General features: G+C 39.1%; 1 protein-coding gene across 2 annotated transcripts in view; it reads left to right on the plus strand.

Moving 5' to 3' along the window:
• LOC123877552 (C-terminal-binding protein) overlaps positions 1-13,295 on the plus strand; it is a 122,515-nt gene that overhangs the window by 28,639 nt on the left and 80,581 nt on the right. The window contains exon 1 of one of the 2 annotated variants that reach the window (XM_045924368.1): positions 10,548-10,754. The exons of the other annotated variant lie outside the window; for it this stretch is intronic. The gene's annotated coding sequence lies outside the window, so the exon portion shown is untranslated. Of the gene's footprint in view, positions 1-10,547; positions 10,755-13,295 lie in introns of those variants that run through there. 2 annotated transcript variants of the gene reach the window in all.

Here is a 13,295-nt window from a genome sequence, read left to right on the forward strand (position 1 = left end):
ATTACTCCTTTATCTAAGTTCGAATATAATTAGGTTGGTTCCTATATATAGATTCATTTTTGTTTTTAAAATTGGATAACAAAAGCTTTATAGCTAAATAACTTACTTAAAAAATAACTTAATTTCGACTTAATCGGTCCAGTAGATTTGAAGCGAATTGGCTGTGATACATGGACAGACAGGCACACAGATAGGTACATAATTCATCCTATAAGGGATCTGTTTTTCATTACCTAAAAATTACTTACTTTTATACTTCTTACTTTTAGTCTTACTTTTACGTGTAGCAAATTACCGTCATCAGCTCGTTTTAAAAAACGTGTCTCGGATTAATTTATTGTTCCCATTGAGTTATAGAACTTCACAAAATGTCAGCAGTAATAAACACGTTTTGCATTTTTATATTCTTACGAAAGATGTATTATTGTTGTTCGCATTTAATTTCTTAGAATTTGACGCATATTTGGATAGACCACCCACAGATGTGCAAACTAATCGGCTTTGTGACACGTTTCAACTTATTATTAAGTCGGAGGCTGAGTTGGGCTGGCTTGCCATCCAACCGACATACAATCCGCTCACATGTGATAACGCCTATCATCCTATCATTATCTATTAGTTCGAAACATTAATATTAAAATAACAATTATTATGAGTCTGAAGTCGGGCCAGCAACCCGTTAACTAGCGGGTAAGTCAGGTTGTTGATATTCAACAAAATATTTAATAGGGCTGACTGGTCTACTAATAGTTTTAAGTGGTATTGAAAGATGGTGATATAATAAACGAATAAACCACTGAGTTTGTTATGGGCTTCTTGAATCTAGACCATGATAGTGAGAACTGCGCGTAAAATTAGCTTAACAAACAAATGTATGCTAATGTAAGCGATTTTTTTTCAAAATTCACTTTCCGTGAAAAAACAACAGAAATATCAGCGCTATTGACCTTGATCACTAAAAGCCGAAGAAGCCTGTGAAGTCATTGTGAAGAACTTCACCAAATGAAAATGCCATCTCTGATATTATGATATAATATAGGTATTTAGTAGATATGGTATACTAGAGGATGCCCGCGACTTCGTCTGCGTGGATTTAGGTTTTTAAAGATCCCGTGGGAACTGTTTGATTTTCTGGAATAAAAAGTTGCCTATGTTAATTACAGGGACGCAAGCTACCTCGGTACCAAATTTCATACAAACCGGTTAAACGGATGGGTCTTTAGGAGTCCCGTGGTAACTCTTTGATTTTCCGGGATTGGGCCTATGTCCATCCCTGGGATATAAGCTAACTCTATACCAAATTTCGTCAGAATCGGTTAAACTGTTGGGCCGTGAAAAGGTAGCAGACAGACACTTTCGCATTTATAATATTAGTATGGATTTAGTAGATGGTGGTAAAATTGTGCAAAAAGAATGTTCATCTGTAGTCAGCTCACATCTTGGGCGAGGGGGTCAGGGTGGTGGTGTGGGCGGGCGCGCCTGGTGCCAAGGTCGCCGCCCTAGTCTGCGTAACCGCGCCCGACCTAGCCTAGCACTGTCGCCGGGCTGACGCTTTGCGATTTTATCGAACAAGTGTTAGCGATTAACTACATAGTGAAAGATTGTACTGCCTCGGCAGATGTGGTTAGCATGTTTGACTGCAGAGTACGAGGCTCTAGCTTCGATTCCCGGGTCGGGGCAAAATGCCAAAAGAAAGTGATGGGTTTTCAGTTAAGAAGCTCAGGGCTCGGATAAGTGTGCGTTCGAATAAGAGAGAGGGAATAGGGAGTGCACCTGTGTTTGCGCACACATTTGAGCACTATAATTATATAGGAAAAAATACAATAATATAGGAGAACAGTGAAAACGAATTAACCTTCAAATTAATTACATTATATTATAGAAAATGGTTAGTTACACCTACTCATAAAATTTCCATTTTGTGATATTCGTAAAGTATTCTTTTTATTTTCCAGGTAAAGCAATTAGCAGCGTAGCAACTTGACGCCCGTCGCAGTGAGTCACTAGCTTTCACCTTAATGAGCTACGTCCGCCGCGCCACCACATTTTCATGGAAACCCGACGACTCTAACTAAACGACGTTTAAAGCGCAACACGCACCGGCAGAGTCGAGGTGCGGCGTTTTTTAATAACAACTCAAACTAAGCTTTTTTTCTAGGGCATAACGGTTTAGGTAATTAACTAAGGCTTCTACAGCACTTGTACTATGGCATAAGTACCAGACGCACCCAAGTACGGAGCGCATTCTCACTGTTTTGTATTCAGTATGCCAATTTCGCAGTTGGCTTCAAGCGGCGCAAGCCCGTGGCGTGTGGAAGTCCCTACAAGAGACATAATATGTCTAGTAGTGGACGTCTATCGGTTGTCGATGATGATGATGCCAATTTCAACGAATATGGGTGAAAGTTACATAAAGCTGAGTTTAGGTAGTAATCAAAAAGATTCGACTCCACTCTACCTGTTAGCGTTGGCCCTAAGGCTTAATTAATTTAAACGACACCGTTTTCCGAAATGTTCGATTCCTTTGTTCTACAAGCTAGCGGTTTCTCGATACTTTCAAAGAAGACTGTTTTATTATTCTAACCTAGTTTGCGGAGGCGGCCAGATTTTAATCTCTGACGCAAAAAATGGTCGTTTTATCTTTAGTGCGCTAGAGAGGATGCGTTAGTAGAGGATTTTAAAATACAAGATTCAGCGATCTGACTGGCTTTAGGGTTACCACCCGGTTTAAACAAACGAAACGCGGTTAACTTATACAAGCTGCGTGTTTAGCGTTAGTTTAATTTTTTTTAGGTTTTTTGTAGTGAGATCAGAGTATTTTTGATTTTTAAGAGGTAACGACCCGCAACTATGAGAAGTTGGTTTAGGTTGTCATGGTATTAAACACTTTGTATAAAACAAAAACATCAATAATTCATTAAATATTCGCTAGCTTAGGAAAACTTAAGCTTTAAGAATGAAACGAAGTTTTATTGTAAACTAGATGATACCCGCGACGTCGTCAGCATAGATTTAGGTTTGTAAAAAAATCCCGTGTTAACTCCATAATCTGTATATTATATAAAAGGAAAAGCTGACTGACTGATCTATTAACGCACAGCTCAGCATTTATAATATTAGTATGGATGAAGCGGAACTGCTTAGTATACAAAACAACACTTTCATCTTAATAATTGTTTGGCTAGTCGATCAGTTCCCCGCAGCGTCAGCGCAACGGCTCCCCCAACTTTGGACTACTTGGAGCACAACTCCCGGCAACTTCGCAACTACAAACTTTCCACAACTTGCACCCGCGCGAACATCTACATTCTACGTATACTCGTAGTTCCAGCGAACAATCCCCTTTACGTAAACTTTAGCTTTTAGGATGAAACGAACTACTTTTACAATTAACTTAATCCACTTTTAACAAACTTATAGCGTTCTGAAGTCCCTTCAAGAGACCTTTCTGTGGGACGTCTTGTCGGTTGACGATGATGATACACATCAAATGACACACATGAAAGTCCTTAAACATACGTTAAGCCAGCAATAATAATATAATTAATTAATTGAAGAACCAACATTTTCGTTGAAATGTTCGAATGAGGCCTAAAGTTACTATTAACCGATATGGATTCTTTTAAAATTAAATCTGTTTTATGACGTGGGTATATATAATAGGTATATGCTGTTCATTGCTCTTGATGTTGTCACACTAATATTATAAAGGCGAAAGTTTGTATGTGTGTGTGTGTGTGTATGTATGTTTGTTACTCCTTCACGCAAAAACTACTGGACGGATTTGGCTGAAATTTGGAATGGAGATAGATAATATCCTGGATTAATTAGCACATAGGCTAATTTTTGTCCCGGAAAATCAAAGAGTTCCCACGGGATTTTGAAAAACCTAAATCCACGCAGGCTTCGGCTAGTTATAAAATAAATCTCTCGTAAATCTCTCCTACTGCTTTAATTATTACGTCCGCGTCAGTCCAATTTTTAACACAAAAACGTAAATTAGAGACTCGAAAACCAGTTTGAAGTCGGCATACGGCCCAGACGTGTCAATCTGCTTTTAGATTATACATCTATTATGTTTATAAAAACTTAGATGATGGCCCCGACTTCGTCCACTTGGATATTCAGGTGTTTTGAAAATCCCATGGGAAGGAACACTTTCTTTTTTAGGGTTCCGTACCTCAAAAGGAACCCTTATATTATAGGCTCACATTATTGTCTGTCTGTCTGTCTGTCTGACCGTTTGCTGTGTTTGTCAAGAAAACCTATAGGTTACCTACTTCCGTGTGCTACTAACCTTCGTGTGCGAGGCCGACTCGCACTTGACCTGTTTTTTTTTTTTTCGAAAAAAAAGTAGCTTATAATATCCATCCCCGGGATGCAAGCGATTTCAAATGCTATGTCGTCCAAATCGGTTACATGAATGGACCGTGAAAAGCTAGCAGACAGACCAGACACACACACTTTCACGTTTAAATAATATTAGTAGGTATTATTATCTAAGATGCTCAGAATGTGTATAAGGTAAATGGCACAATATACATAATATTAGCCATAAAAGTACGCCGCTTCGGTCATGGTCTAAAAATACTCGAAATCTTTTTTAGGCCTATATTTAGTCGTTAAAGGAAAAAGATTTCAAAGAGCGGTGGTACCTATCTCTATGATGACAAATCAAGTTGAAACATCGCCATATATTATACCTTTTATGATTCGTGGCAAAATAATTTCCAATTCAATATTTAATAGGTGGTGACGATTTACATACTATTTGCTTAAATATTATTCGAGCCGTTCACCTTGCGCATTTTAAGTCCACGTGTGACTATTTTATACCCACTCCGCTATCGTCCACGTATAGCCATAGAGTTGGTGTTATATTTTCCACTGAGATTTTTAAACATAACAAAAATGTTGTGAGGTTTTCCTAAAACTATGCCCATACTAGTGTTCAATGTCCCAACAAACATAATTCGTAATATTATAAATCCGCAAGTGTGTCTGTTTGTCTGTCTGTTTCCTTTTTACGGTCCACCCTTTTAACCGATTTTGGTGAATGGTACAGTGATAACTTGCATTACGTAGGCGGACATATCTACTTTTTGTATCGAAAAATCAAAGAATTCTCATGGATTAAAAAAAAAGCGGGGCGGGGCATCATCTAGTTTTAATTTATTTTTCACATTTTAAGATTAAATGCTTCTTAGATTAATTAATAATGTACAAACATCCTGTTTGACGTACTTATAAAACATGCAGAAAGCTGACTCATTTTTGGGTAAATTCATATTAGTTATGGGTAATGGGTACCTAAATAAGTGTAGCGGAAATATATAATTATAGTGGTTACTTTACTTCAAACGTTTGTATCGATTCAATGCGAATTCTCGCAGCCGCCTCTCAATTTGTCATGCCGTTTGCGGCTTAACAATCGGTGTCTTTGTATTGTACAGGACGACTAGCGTCTGTTATTATTAATAGGTATTATTGCTAGCAGGAAAACGTGTCTCGAAATAGCGCAATTGTGCGATGGCGAGGCGAGCGGCCGGCGTCCGTCATTATTCACTTTTTGCCGAGTGCGCTAGCTCGATGCTACACTATGAACGCCAGATGTACACGTACTTTTTTTGGGACACGTCATTACGGCCACAGAACTCTAAAAAACTCACTCTTTCTTTATTTCAACTTGTGGCGCTTATGTTTACGTCATTTCGTGAAAACTCACTGTTTCATTAATTTAACTCGTGGTACTTATGCTTACGTCATTTGTGGCTACTTCCAGTAGAGTGAGGGAACTCACAATTTTATCCTAAATCGACGATAATATGTTAAATATTAGGCATTGATGTCTTAAAATCAAAGAAAAATAGGGTTACTTTAGGGCTACCTGCGTCAAATGTTCAGTTCATTATTCAGGGGGAAAACCGGCAGAAGACACCTTGCCGAAGAAGAACATCGTGGTTCAAAAAACGCCATTGGTATGGAAAGAGTATATCCGATCTCTTTTCCGCGCAGCATCGTCCAAAGGTCCAGATAGCCCTAAAGGTTGCAAACCTCCGGTAGGAGACGGCACTTTGAGAAGAAGTTTTGTTTGAAGTTTTCTAAACTGTCATTAACTGTTGTGGGATCGATAAAGGCTAGAATATAATCGCCGTGTTACCGTAACACGTAGCTATGAAAATCTTATGTAGGGGTATAATATATCATTCCCAAGTCCTCTTGCCTTCAAAATGTTATGAGACTATCCGGGAAACGTCATAAGCCTGGCGACCTTGCCGTGCGCTCATTCCGTCTACACGGACGTTTTTGCACTGCGTTTCGCGTGATACGCCGTTGTCATTTTCGGACGACCACTCTGGTTTCCGGGCTCGGATCGGCAGCGTCGAATCACAAAAAAAGTATTGCCATTTCAGACGGTTCTGCTTCATTAGCGGCCATTGTTTTGTCGATTGTCGCATTTTATAGGTGTGTCTCAGACTCAGCTCAGCTGTACCTACATTATGCAGATTGTCTGGAATACGCATTAAACAGTTTTATAGCTACTGTACCTTTGTATAATATACATATTATTTGATCTTCGCTTCGAATCTTGCGACGGAAATACTGCTCACCTAAACTGTGAGGATTTGAAGAATGAGGATCCGTCAATTGTTGGTCGATGATGTCCTCGGACGAAGTCGTGGGCGTCGTCTAGGAAGTAAAAGGTGTACTTAGAATATACTGCTATGACGTCTGCGTGGGTAGGTTTTTAAAAATTCCGTGGGAATTATTTGAGTCCGGATAAAAAGTTGTCTTTGTCCATCTCGGAGATGCAAGCAATCTCTTTGACAAATGTCAAAATCGGTTAAGCGGATGGACCGTGAAATAGGTACTCAAGACAAATAGACACACATTACATTATTAGTATGGATTTGTATCTTACATAATTTAATACTTGACAAAATTTGACAGCTTACGGTGCGATCGCAATCCCCTTTGATTGATTGAAATTCATTCAAATACAACAATTTCTATCAATTACAACAGCTGCAATTATCGCAATTTGTGTTATAATCACTTCTTCCGTATTAACCCCCGGGTTTCCTTTGAAAGACAGTCGTTGGAAACAAATTTGTCTATGTACTTACAACTAACAACATGACTATGTATTTCAACATGAGGCAATAACCACCAACCGCCGACAGAAGAACTAATCTAGACAAGTCGAGTATACTCGGTTCAATAGAACAAGTGAGACGTATCCGATGGTTTTTATTGCTTTGTAGGCGACTCCAGTGACTCATTGTGTTCGTATTATTGATTGTCTTTGTCCTGTCGAGTGGGAATCTCGTGTCTTTTACTATTCTAAGTGGAAGGCCATGCGAATATCCAACTGTTATCGCTTGAGGAATTCTTCAATGTGTTATGGTTGCCTCCGATAGCAGGTACTTGTGATCACAAAACATTTTATGCCTACGTTGTTAACATAAACATATAGGAAAAAAACCTCAGAGAGTTTGGATGAGATGCTTGGAATTTCTCTACAGTCTACGCAATCAAATCAGAAATGAGTTCCGTGTAGGAAAACCAAAGCAACCGGCATAGCTAAGCGGGTAGTGAAGTTGAAGTGGCAATGGATAGGGCACATGGTTCGGAAAACCGATAGATGTTGGGGACTCAAGGTGCTAGAATAGATATCTCGCTCCGGAAAGCGTTGAAAGACTCCTCTCACTAGCTGAACAGACATCAAATGAGTCGCAGGGAGCCACTGGATACAGGCGGCGCAAGACCGTGGCGTGTGGAAGTCCCTATAAGAAACCTATGTCCAGCTGTGGATGTCTATCGGTTGATGATGATGATATACAGAACAAATTAGTAATAGACATGGTGTTGGTCTAGACCTGTTCAATGAAGACCTAGCCCGGCATGCCTCGTTGGTTATAAATGAAATCAATTAAATTGCTAGCATTGTCTAGCCAAGCCACGTTTATCAGTCAAACCCAGATGACAATTATTAAATATGCATGAAGGTACGAATAAAAAGCAAAAAACAAAATTAGCTTGACAGCATCTTTGCAATTTGATGGAAGCTCAGCTAAATGTATGTAATCACACATCGCTGGCTTTCATCTTGTTCGTGTTTATAATACATGATTACGTTTTGCAAGTATCTGGTATGGAGAGAAATCGATATTATTGACTGAATTACCGCCCACTCAGCGTCTGACCTTTCGTCACCTTCGCCTTAATACCCACTTGTAAGGCAAGAGTACACGCTCTTATCACTTATATTGTTGCGCAATTCCGATAAATAAACACGTGTTATCTCGCCGACGCGGTCGAGAATGTTCGGCGAGGCTTTGGGTTCTAATGTTGAGCTCATTACTACATGGCTGACCAAAATCGTTTAACTCTAGAATTTATAGTAGCCATATACATACCCAGCAAGTAGCCAGTGGAACGGCAGACTTCCATCACTACTCCCATCGGTGTTCCCATTAGATTACAACATAGGGTTTATTCAAAGGGCGGACCAATAAATTCCTGAAAGGCTGGCAACGTATCGGGGGTTCCTCTGGTGCTGCAAATGTGCATGAGCGTTAGTAATGGGAGGATTGGATTCTCTAACTTTTTGGAGTTATGCGTTTAAAGCAATTTTTAACTTGCTTTGACGGTGAAGGAAATCATCTTGAGGAAACTTGCAGTTCTCCATAATGTTCTCAAATGTGTGTGAAGTTTGCTGGTTAGCGTGGTGGGCTTATAACTTAAGTAAGCCCTTCTCATTCTTTGAGGAGACCTGACTCAGTAGTGGGCTAGCGATGGCTTGGGGTGATGACGATGAATAGCAATACAGCCACGGAGATATGTGGTAGGTACCCAATTTGTGTTAATATAATATACAAAACAAGCATTAAAATTTTTCCGGCAAAAATTCGAATAAAAATAATGGTATCTCGATTGTATCGGTTTTTCGTCGTTGTAGAGACGGGATTTAAATTACGTTTTCACCAGAGTGCGGCGTGAAAGGCGATCGCCGGCGGTGCATTCACCGCTCGCGGCCGTATCGAATTTATCGCGAGATCGATAAGCGGCCGCCCGGCCGAAGCGCTTTTACCTGCGCCCCGGTACAAAAGCGACCAACTCAATAAATCGACATTTTGAAATTTAAAAACGTCGTTCGGTTACTGTCGGTGATAGCCTTGTAGTTGGACTTTGACATCCAATTTGGCTCTATTCCTTTTCGCCGGACCTGCTTTTCAACTTTTCAAAGTTTTGAAGAGTTAAATATCAGTTGTGTTAGGTAATGTGAAGCAAAATATGGTGATGAAATTTGTATGCTAAAGTTCTACATAATATTTTCAAAGTGTATGAAATCTCTCAATCTGCACTTTTACAATTTTATAAAGTTAAAAATACTTATTAGTAATTAAAAAGGAGATTTCACAGGAAAATTTTTGTATAATTTTTAAAAAAATCTATAAAAACGTGTAATTTAAGTTGTGCCACATTACCATATGCGCACTATAGGCAGTTTGTCGACACACGGTACACGTGGCGGGGACGCGCGTTTGCATGTGTGCGTCGCGATTATATGGAATTCAGTGATTACGCCACCTATCTACGTCCGAGCCGACACCGCGTCCAATAATAATAATAAAATTAGCCAGTTGTTAGCGGCTGCCACTGACTGCCACACGACCGCTGTCATCGCCAGATAAATACCTGCTTTACTACGCGATCGAATCATATCGAGTACATAGTACGTACTGTATTAGTGTTACTATCTCCCTCATTCATTATTCGATAGAGGGATCGGACGTTTCTGTGTTGTCAGGATACAATCGTTTCGTGTACTGAGTGGAACTGTTGCCACCATAATCAAGAATTGATAACGGAAATAGACTTTGTTGATAAATATTAATTACATTGCGTTTTGTGTATGAGTGCAGTGCGACCGTTTCTGTGTTAAATCGTAATTCGATGAAGTAAATGGACATTTCACTTCAGGATTTACACTTTTTAAATACATAGTTTGTAGCTAATTATTACAAAAAAAGATTTGTCGATAAACTTTAAAACGCAAATAAAAAAAAAATGTTTTGACTTTTTCATGTAAATAACGAGCTGGCAAGTCACCTAATGTTAAGTGATTACCCCGCCCTTGAACATTTGAATAAACTCCCTTCCGCCGAAGGGACTTAGTTCCACTTCCTTTGGGATTCCCCTGTTATAACTTCAAATAAAATACATAATAATTATTCTCACTTTTTAGTTTATCACAGTTTTCTACTTAGGCTTGTAAAGTGTCAAGGATAGTTTTTAAGGTTCCGTACCCAAAGGGTGCTAACGGGACCCTATAACTAAGACTCCGCGGTCCGTCCGTCTGTCTGTCTTCAGAGGGCTGTATCTCGTGAACTTTAATAGCTAGAGGGTTAAACTTTTCACAGAATGTCCCGCTATGCTATGTGTTATTGCCGCTATAACAACAAACAATAACAATTTCAAAATGGCCACTATGAAAATTTGAAAAAATTAAAAAGTGTTATTTCTTGAACAAAACCCTTTGTGTGCGAGTCCGACTCGCACTTGACCGACTTTTTTTGTTTGCAAGTAAGCTTGTCAATTCACATCATCGTCTTATGAACCAGTGTATGATACCTAGTTATTGTTGTACGATTCTATTGTGATACCTATCTACCCAGTGCCGTGTACCTGCCGTGCAATAGTGCCATTGTGATCGGATTGTTCACAGTTCGAACCGAAGGACTTATCAGGTACGTTTGTTTGACTTGGCTAACGTAAACAATGGCGCTGCGATTGTTTACCCAATCACTGCTGCAAGTGGCGTAGGGCTACCTCACCTAGCTCACTGAACTTTTACACCAGCCACTAACCAGCCCGGCTACCATGGGCAGTAGATAAAAATTATATCCCCGATTATATCCACTGATTTCTATGACATCAGTGGATATAATCGGGGATATAATTTTTATCTACTGCCCATGCTAGCCGGGCTGCTAGGTGATTCGCTAATTCAGTACAGTAACCAGCCACCGGGGTTGGTTGGTTCTACATTGCTGCTTCACTGTTGTCACTAAAATATGTTTTCGTAGTTTCAATGGATTAAAAGATAAGCATGATGGCTATCATTTAGTGTTAGACACTGAGTTAGCGAATCATTCCGCAGGTTTGTCAATTTACCCCCAACGTATTTTGAACCAGCAGCGTATAAACGTCTGATGATTTTTTGATGGATGATGTCTATTAACGTATTGGCGGCATTAACACATTGGTAACGCACTGCAATGGTAAATTATTTTGACGATTCAAAAGCACTTGTAAAAGTTTATTTGAATAAAAACACAATATTTTATGCTATTCTGTTTAGTGTCTGTTTTTTTTTTTTTTTTTTGGTTCCTACGCCAACTACCACAAGTTAAGATTGTACCTACCTGCCAAACATGATTCTTAGTCAACGGGAAGTAAGTACCCTATAGGTTTTCTTGACAGACACCTCAGACAGACAGTCAAAAAAGTGATCCCACAAGGCTTCCTTTTTTCCTTTTGAAGTACGGAACCCTGATAATGGGGATTTATTTGAGACAAGTAAGGGCTCCTAGTGAAAACATACAGGAAAATTATTAAAAATTTGATTTGACATCCCTAACTTCTAGCCCGATAAACAGGTGAAGTTGTGAAGTAGGTACGCTAGGGTTCGCTTAGGTTCCACTCGGAATGTACAAGCGTTCAGTGACCTTGTGACGTGGCGTATCGTACACGTGGCGGCGGAAATGTTTACTCTTCTGATTAACCTGCTTATGTGGCGTGGTTATTACTGTTACACCATACGAAATTATAGTTATTAGGTGCCAATGATAACACAGTACAGAATTCCTTTGTTGCGTTGAGTATTCGCTTTTATAATATGGATCCGAAAGAGTGTTTTGGTTTGCCATTAAAATAAAAGTACATTAAATTGAGGTTATTCTATGTACAATTGAGGGATTCTTTAATGACAAAAGTTGCGTGGAATCAACCATTTGAGCTTAAGCGGAATTTACGTTACGAAACTAGTTTCACGACATTAATTTAATTCTCACTTGCACGTGTAAACGTCTTATTTCGTAATGCATGCATTGCAAAATTAGACGTGTACACTTGCAATTAATTGATAATGAATTAAATCAACATAGCCTAATATTTGACATATATCGTCGATTCAGGATCAAACCGAGAGTTCCCTCACTCTAGCTCACTCAATATGTAGGGCAAGATATTATTTGTTACTAGCTTGGTCTGCGTTGACATTAGGTATTTGTACAGCCGTATGCAATCAACGTCAGCAAAAACACTTTGTTACTATGCAAGTGTTTCATGCACGTGTTCAAAAGTTTATTACACATGTACAATTTATTGCAAGCACGACGGCTACCGGCCTGTATTGCACGCGCCTAGTAATTTACATAAACGGAAATTAAAACCACACGTAGGTAACCGAAATATTTATAAAATGTTATATCCACACTCCACAGGTATTATTTTACTATACACTAGATAATGCCCGCAGCTTCGCCCGCGTGGAGAGGTCAGATCTCCTGCAGCATCAGGATTGAAGAGTTGGAAACCAATTTTTTTATGGAACGACGTCGCAAAGTTCCCTTAACGATTAAAAAAAATACGGTTCAGAAATCTCAGAGATATCAGAGTGTACATAGGTAGAAAAACACAATTCTATTTTTCAAAGTCGGTTAAAAAAGTATCCTAGTTACTCCTTGGTTAATCCTCTACTTGTCTGTGAAAGTCCCGTCAAAATAGGTTGAGCCATTCCGACGATTAGCCCGTTCAAACAGACACGACACTTCAATTTTATTTATTAGTATAGATATAGACTAACTGACCCGCCTCAGCTTTGTTTGAAATTTCTCAAATTTACATAATAGAACCTACTCGTACATGCAAAATCTCAAAGTTCTTAGGCGGAAATCTATAGAGCGTACTTTGACGCTCAAACATAAGAGATTGTTTAAACGAGTTTAAGAGAGACAGCTTTATATCGCTGACATAAATCTGTCTCGTTTTAACTGAAACTTATCTGAGCGAAGTCAAAGTACGCTCTTTCCCAGTGGTTTGAACTGTGCGGTCAAGAAAGAAATCTGAGATTTTGTATGTAAAGAAAATGTGATAGTTGGTAAGATGCCACGGACCAGCTGACAATTTTAATTTGCCAAGCTTAAGAAAATTAGTGCTTATATTATTTAGCTACCTACTAACCTACCGCTTTATAATTTTCATGATTTTTCGGCCAATGATGTTAT

Source organism: Maniola jurtina, chromosome 24, assembly GCF_905333055.1.
Source record: "Maniola jurtina chromosome 24, ilManJurt1.1, whole genome shotgun sequence".
NCBI classification, from domain to species: domain Eukaryota; kingdom Metazoa; phylum Arthropoda; class Insecta; order Lepidoptera; family Nymphalidae; genus Maniola; species Maniola jurtina.